General features: G+C 54.1%; 1 protein-coding gene across 1 annotated transcript in view; it reads left to right on the top strand.

Moving 5' to 3' along the window:
* The first annotated feature begins 5520 nt into the window (after window positions 1–5520).
* The window catches only part of Gtf2ird1 (GTF2I repeat domain containing 1), a 74281-nt gene continuing 73899 nt past the window's right edge, over window positions 5521–5902 (top strand). Inside the window, exon 1 of the mRNA XM_023714521.1 lies at window positions 5521–5539. The gene's annotated coding sequence lies outside the window, so the exon portion shown is untranslated. The remainder of the gene's footprint in view (window positions 5540–5902) is intronic.

Raw genomic sequence — 5902 nt, 5'->3', positions numbered from 1 at the left:
AGGGACAAACGCCAGAGGAGAGCGAATCCAAAGGACTGAGAAAGAGGTGGGACAGACAGACAGACAGACAGACAGACAGACAGACAGACAGACAGACAGACAGATGTGGAGTTGGAGAGCAAGGATTGGACCCAGAGTATAAAGGAGAGAGACAGGACCTGGGGAAGGGGTGGAAACAAACCATGCACCTGTCCAGCTGCGGAGAGCTACAGACAGCAATAGGCGGGTTTGATGGTGCGGTAATGTAATCCCAGTACTCTGGGAGGCTGAGGCAGGAAGATCTCAAGTTCTAGCCTATCCTGGGCAACTAGCAACATAGTGACACCCTGTCACCAAAAAACAAGGGACATGGATGTTGTTTGGTGCAAAGACCCTGGTTTCAATCTCCAGTGACACATGTATACACACATACACACATAGACGCACATACACACACACACACAATAGCAACAGACAGAGAAATGGGGAGAAGAACAGAGACCAGCTTGCGAGTACCCCCCGCAGCACAGCGGGAGGCCTGTCTTTACCCCTCAACCAGCCTGGAGACAGGTGTGTGTGTGTGTGTGTGTGTGTGTGTGTGTGTGTTCGGCCACCTGTGCCATCCCACTGAGTTTAGGCTTTGTAGGGGTGGAAGTCAGTTTCTTTGCTCAGGGAAACAGGCAGCTAGAGGAGGTTCCTGGCGCCTGGCTCCCCAGGGCTTTCTGCGGCAGAGCCCAGGAACCATGTTGGCCTCTTCTTTTTTGCTTTCTTTCTTTCTTTTCTTTTCTTTCTTTCTTTCTTTTTTTTTTTTTTTGGTGGAACTGGGGATTGAACTTAGACCCTTGTGCTTGCCAAGGAAGCGCTTATTCCACTGAGCCATTTCCCTGGCCCCCTTGTTTTCTTTTTTTTTGCAGTACCAGAACCAGGGCCTTCACACTGAGCTACACTTCCAGTCCTTTTATTTTCTATTTTTTCTAACTTAACCACAGTCCTTTTCTTATTTTTTAGTTTGAGACAGGGTCTCTTGAAGTCACTTGGTTGCCCAGGCTGGGATCTCACTTGCCATCCTCCTGCCTCAGCTTCCCAGAGTGCTGGGATGACAGGCGTGTGCCACCTTGGCTGTCCTCCCTTTTCATATGAAGCCAGGGCTTGGGCACAGGAGTCCCAGCACTGAACCCCACAGTGGATAAAGCACCCCCCCATGACTCCTAATGGGGCTTCAATTTCAACACACGAAGCCCAAGGGACGCTCACACGGCATGCAAGCCACAGCCGGGGTGAGTCAGCCGGGGATCAAATAATCAGTCCAGCAACATAAAATTTCCTCCTCTGGGCTGAACGTGGGTGCGGCTGAGGGTTGTGTGTGCGCGTGCTGCTGGGTGGCCCAGCCAGGGCGGGAGGAAGCCAGAGGAAGAGGGGCTGGGCTGGCCAGCATCAAAGGTGGCTTTCAGGGGCTGCTGGACAAGGAGGACCTCAAGGCCTGGGCTGACCCCTCCTTGGGGGTGGGGATGGGGTGGAGGGCGGCAGGGAGTCAGGGAGATCCTGCAGGACCCTCCTGGAACAGGAAACAAATATTTTAGCAGCCAGACCAGATGGTGTCCTCCTGTCCTCTCAGCTACTTGGGAGGCTGAGGCAGAAAGATGGTAAATTTGAGCCTAGTCTGTCGCCAGCCCCTCTTGATTCTTCTTTTTTTTTTTTTTTTTTTGTGGAACCGGGGATTGAACTCAGGCCCTTGCACTTGCCAGGGAAGTGCTTATTCCACTGAGCCATCTCCCCACCCCCCTCTTGATTCTTTTATTTGGAGACAAAGTCTCATTGAGTTGCTAAGTTGCCCAGGCTGAACCTGACATCATCCTGCCTCAGCCTCCCAGAGTGCTGGGACTACATCTATGTCCCCTCCATGCCTACCTATGGACACCCTTCTTGCTGTGCTCCAGTTCACAGGGACAGGACACTTGGCTACTTGGTGTCCTCTGTCCCCAGTACCCTCCTGCTGCCTGAAAAGCTAGGGTGGGGATGCCATGCTGGGCAGTGCCAAGGGCCTAGGGCATGCAGACGAGAGCTTCCAGGCTTGCCACGGATCTGTTTTCCTTCCCCTCGTTTTGGGAAAGTTACTCCAAGATGCCTTTCTGGCCCCTCTTTCCCTGGCTCTGAAGTCGTCCTAAATCTTCACTAACTTGTAACTAAATTCACCTCGCACAGTAGCCTGCCTGGTATTTTCTGGGGTTCCTGCTGGAGTAGGAGAGTGCGGTGGGCCCCAAGGGAGCCTGGAGAGCCCACGTAGCAGCAGGTCCCTCAGTAGCAGGCAGTGGCTAGTTCCACGCTTGTCCCTGGTCCTCAGCCCCAGTGCCAGGTGGGGTGCCAGAACAGATGCCCCTGGGCTGTTTCTTGGGTGGGGACTATACTATATCCCCAACCCTTTTAAAATATTTGAATTTTGAGACAGGGTCTCTCAAAGTTGCTAAATTGTCCAGGATGAGCTTGAACTTGTATTCTCCTGCCTCAGCATCCAAGAGTGCTGGGAATACAGCTGTGCACCACCATGGCTGGCCCTGTGAGAGGCTTTCAGGTGATTGGGGACACACTCTTGAAGGAAACTGTGGGACCCTATTCCCTCTTTGGTCCCCCTTCTTGGCTCTGAGGCAAGTAGCTTTTCTCCCTTATTTACCCCTGATTGTGGACCCAAGCTTCCAACCTTTCCTCTTTATAAGTCAATAATCTCAGGCATTTCGTTATAGCAATGGACAACTACCATCCCTTCGTTTGGGATTAATTGAGATGATACCTGTAGGGTAGTAGCATTGTGCCTGGGTTAGAACAAGCACTGAGCAGCACATGGTGGTGCACGTCTGAAATCCCAGCACTCGGGGGGCTGAGGCAGAAGAATCATTCGGAGTTTGAGGCCAACCTGGGCTACAAAGTGTGTTCAAGGCCAGCCTGAACTGCGTCGTGAGAGCCTGTCTCAAAAAAAGACACACACACACACACACACACACACACACACACACACACCATGAAAAGAACAAGCACTGAATGGATGGTAGGATCATTATTATTACTATTTTCAGTGTAGGTGGGGGCCTAAGAGGCCTCTCGCGGGGTGGGGAGGAAGGGCATAAAGCAGCCAGCTCCGAGCTTTCCTGCTTCTACAGAGGAAGCCCAGGTTCTTCTCCTGCCTGAGTTGAACTTCTACACCAATTCACAAGAGGAAAAAGGACTTGTGGCTTTAAAAATCCATAAACGGGAGGCAAAAGTGCCTGAGTGGCAAGCTCAAGGTCCTGAGTTGGATCCCCAGGACCAGAGAGAGAGAGAGAGAGAGAGAGAGAGAGAGAGAGAGTCCATAAGCTGGGCATGGAGGTGTGTGCCCACAATTCCAGCACTCTGGGAGGCCCAGGCAAGAGAATAACAAGTTTGAATCAGCCAGGGAAACCTAGGGAGACCCTCCCTGCACATAAAAATAAAAAAGGGTTGGAGGTGTAGCCCATTGCAAAGAACCTATGTTCTATTCCAGATACTGCAAAAAATAAACAAAAAATTTCTAAATGGAGCTATGCTGTACAAGTCAAATAAATCCTGGAACCAGGTGCGGTAGCACAAACCTGCAATCCCAGCAGTCAGGAGACTGAGGCAGGAGGATCATGGGTTCTAGGCCAGCTTGGGCTACATGGGGAGTTCAAGGCAAGCCTGAATTACATAACAAAACCCTGTCTCAAAAACAAAACAAAAAAAACCCTGGACTTCTTAGCACAAGAAAAAGAATGTGAAACATCTCGATTTTATGTTGAAATGATAAAGTTTTGGAGGTAGCAGTTTAAATAAAATGTATTAATAATTGTTATTATTTGAAATGCTGAGGATTGAACCCAGGATTGAGCTATATTCCTAGGTCAAAAATCTTTTATTTTGAGACCGTCTTGGTAAATCACTAGATTGCCCAAGCTGGCCTGAATTTACAATCCTCCTGCTTCAGCTTCGCATTGGGCTGGGATTACAGGTGTGTACCACCGCTCCCGGCCGGGCCCAAACTTCAGTTGTACCAACTGCTTCCTGGGCGAGGCGGGGGCGCGGCTGGCTGGTTGGCGCTTCTGGGAAGCAAGATTAACTCAGAGGCCGGCGGCATCCCTCCCCCACCCGGCGCGCCGTGCCAGATTCTGCCTGTAGAGGGCAGCGCTGAGCACACACCCTGGAGCAGCCGCCTGCGCAGGCCTCCGCGCCTCCAGGCCTGAGGACTTGGGGTGGCACAGGCTCTGCCTGCACCCCAGCGGGCCAGCCAGCTCTTTTAGGGACCGGCTTCCTCCAGAGGGGCTCACGCAGGCGTGCCTTGGGTCGGCTCCTCCTGTCCAGTACAAATGGAACAGGACACCATAATCAGGGGCAGGAGGACTCCAGAGACCCTCAAGCAGCGGCTGAACAGACCGAGTGTGTCTGAACTAGGAATCCGGAGTACCAGGCCTACCAGCGAGGCATGAGGTCGAGATTTTAAAATTTACTTTGTATACTTTAGAGCACTGGGGAGTGAACTCAGGGCTTCGCATTGAGCTGCATCCCCCGTCCCTTTTATTTATTTTTCCCCAGCCCCTCTTTATTTTATTTTTTATTTTAATATTTATTTATTTATTTATTGGCGGAACCGGGGATTGAACTCAGGCCCTTGCGCTTGCCAGGGAAGCGCTTATTCTACCGAGCCATCTCTCTGCCCCCCCCCCAGCCCCTCTTTAAATTTTAATTTTGAGATAAGGTTTACTGAGTGGCTAAAATGCCCTGTCTGGGCTCGTTTGCAGATCTTCCTGCCTCTGCCTGCGGGAGCACTGGCATTACAGGTGTGCGCCACCATGCCTGGCTGGCAGATGCCCGGCAACCAACAGATGCCAACTTTATCCACCATGGAGGTCACAATGACAGATGCTGCGGGAAGGCAGAAGGGAAGCTCAGAGGGGAACTGGGTTTCCAACTTCACACTGTGGGAAGGGGAAGACCCGGATTCCAACTCACAGCCAGGCTCCAGCCCCTTGCGATTCGTCTCAGCCTTTAGGCCAAACCAGCCTAGCTCCAAGCAGGAGTGCTGTGGCTTGAGAGGCTACACAGACGGGGCCTCTGAGTGGTCGTGTCCCTGATCCTGCCCTCTGCCCCCCACCCTTGCCGGGCTGCTGAAAGGAAAGGAGAGATCCGGGTGCTCCTCTCCGCGAGGCTGCGCGGAGACCCGTGGGCCGAGCTGGGTCCCCTGATCACATTCTTTGGGCCCCACGCCCCCTGGGGCAGGGGTCTGTTGGAATGTGTCCTCCACCCCACGCCGAGCCCAGGCCCAGCCCCAGACTCGGCCCTTCTGGGGAGAAGCAGCCTTCGTGTGATTAGGATGTAGGGCTTGGGACAGGAGGGGCCGCAAGCGCTCCCACACCGTGCGCCCCCCAGTCGCTGGTATGGGATGCGGGCTGTAAAAGCGTGCGTGGGGATCAGAAGGAGAGCTGGGCACAAAATACAGGCCTCTGCTACGACCTTGGGCATGCCTCGTCCCGGGAGACAAAGCCCGAGAGCGACGCGGAGCAACTCAGGCCCGGCACGAGTGGGTGCCCAGTGGAGCAGACCAGGGCCTCTCCAGGGTCTCCCGCCCTGGGATCCTTCCCCGGGTGACCTTGGCCCTCCCCCCATCCCACTGCGCCCCAGGTTTGGGGGGGAGCGCGCTTAATCTGGCGCCCGGGAGGCCTGGGGCGCCGTCTCACAAGCAGGGCCGGGGACGCGCGGTGCCCGGGCCGGGGTTTGGGGCTTGGGGCTTGGGGCGGGCGGGCTAATCCCGTATGTAAATGGCAGCCAATGGAGGGTGGTGTTGCGCGGGGCTGGGATTAGGGCCGGGGCGAATGGCTGGCAATCTTACTGGGATTACAGAACAAAGAGCCTCCCCGCGCGCCGCTCGCGCCCGCGCCCCGCG

This window comes from Octodon degus, unplaced genomic scaffold (genome assembly GCF_000260255.1).
Source record: "Octodon degus isolate 3935 unplaced genomic scaffold, OctDeg1.0 scaffold00035, whole genome shotgun sequence".
In the NCBI taxonomy this organism is placed as follows: Eukaryota; Metazoa; Chordata; class Mammalia; order Rodentia; family Octodontidae; genus Octodon; species Octodon degus.
The sequence above is the reverse complement of the archived record's forward strand: the minus strand, read 5'-3'. Positions and strand labels throughout refer to the sequence as shown.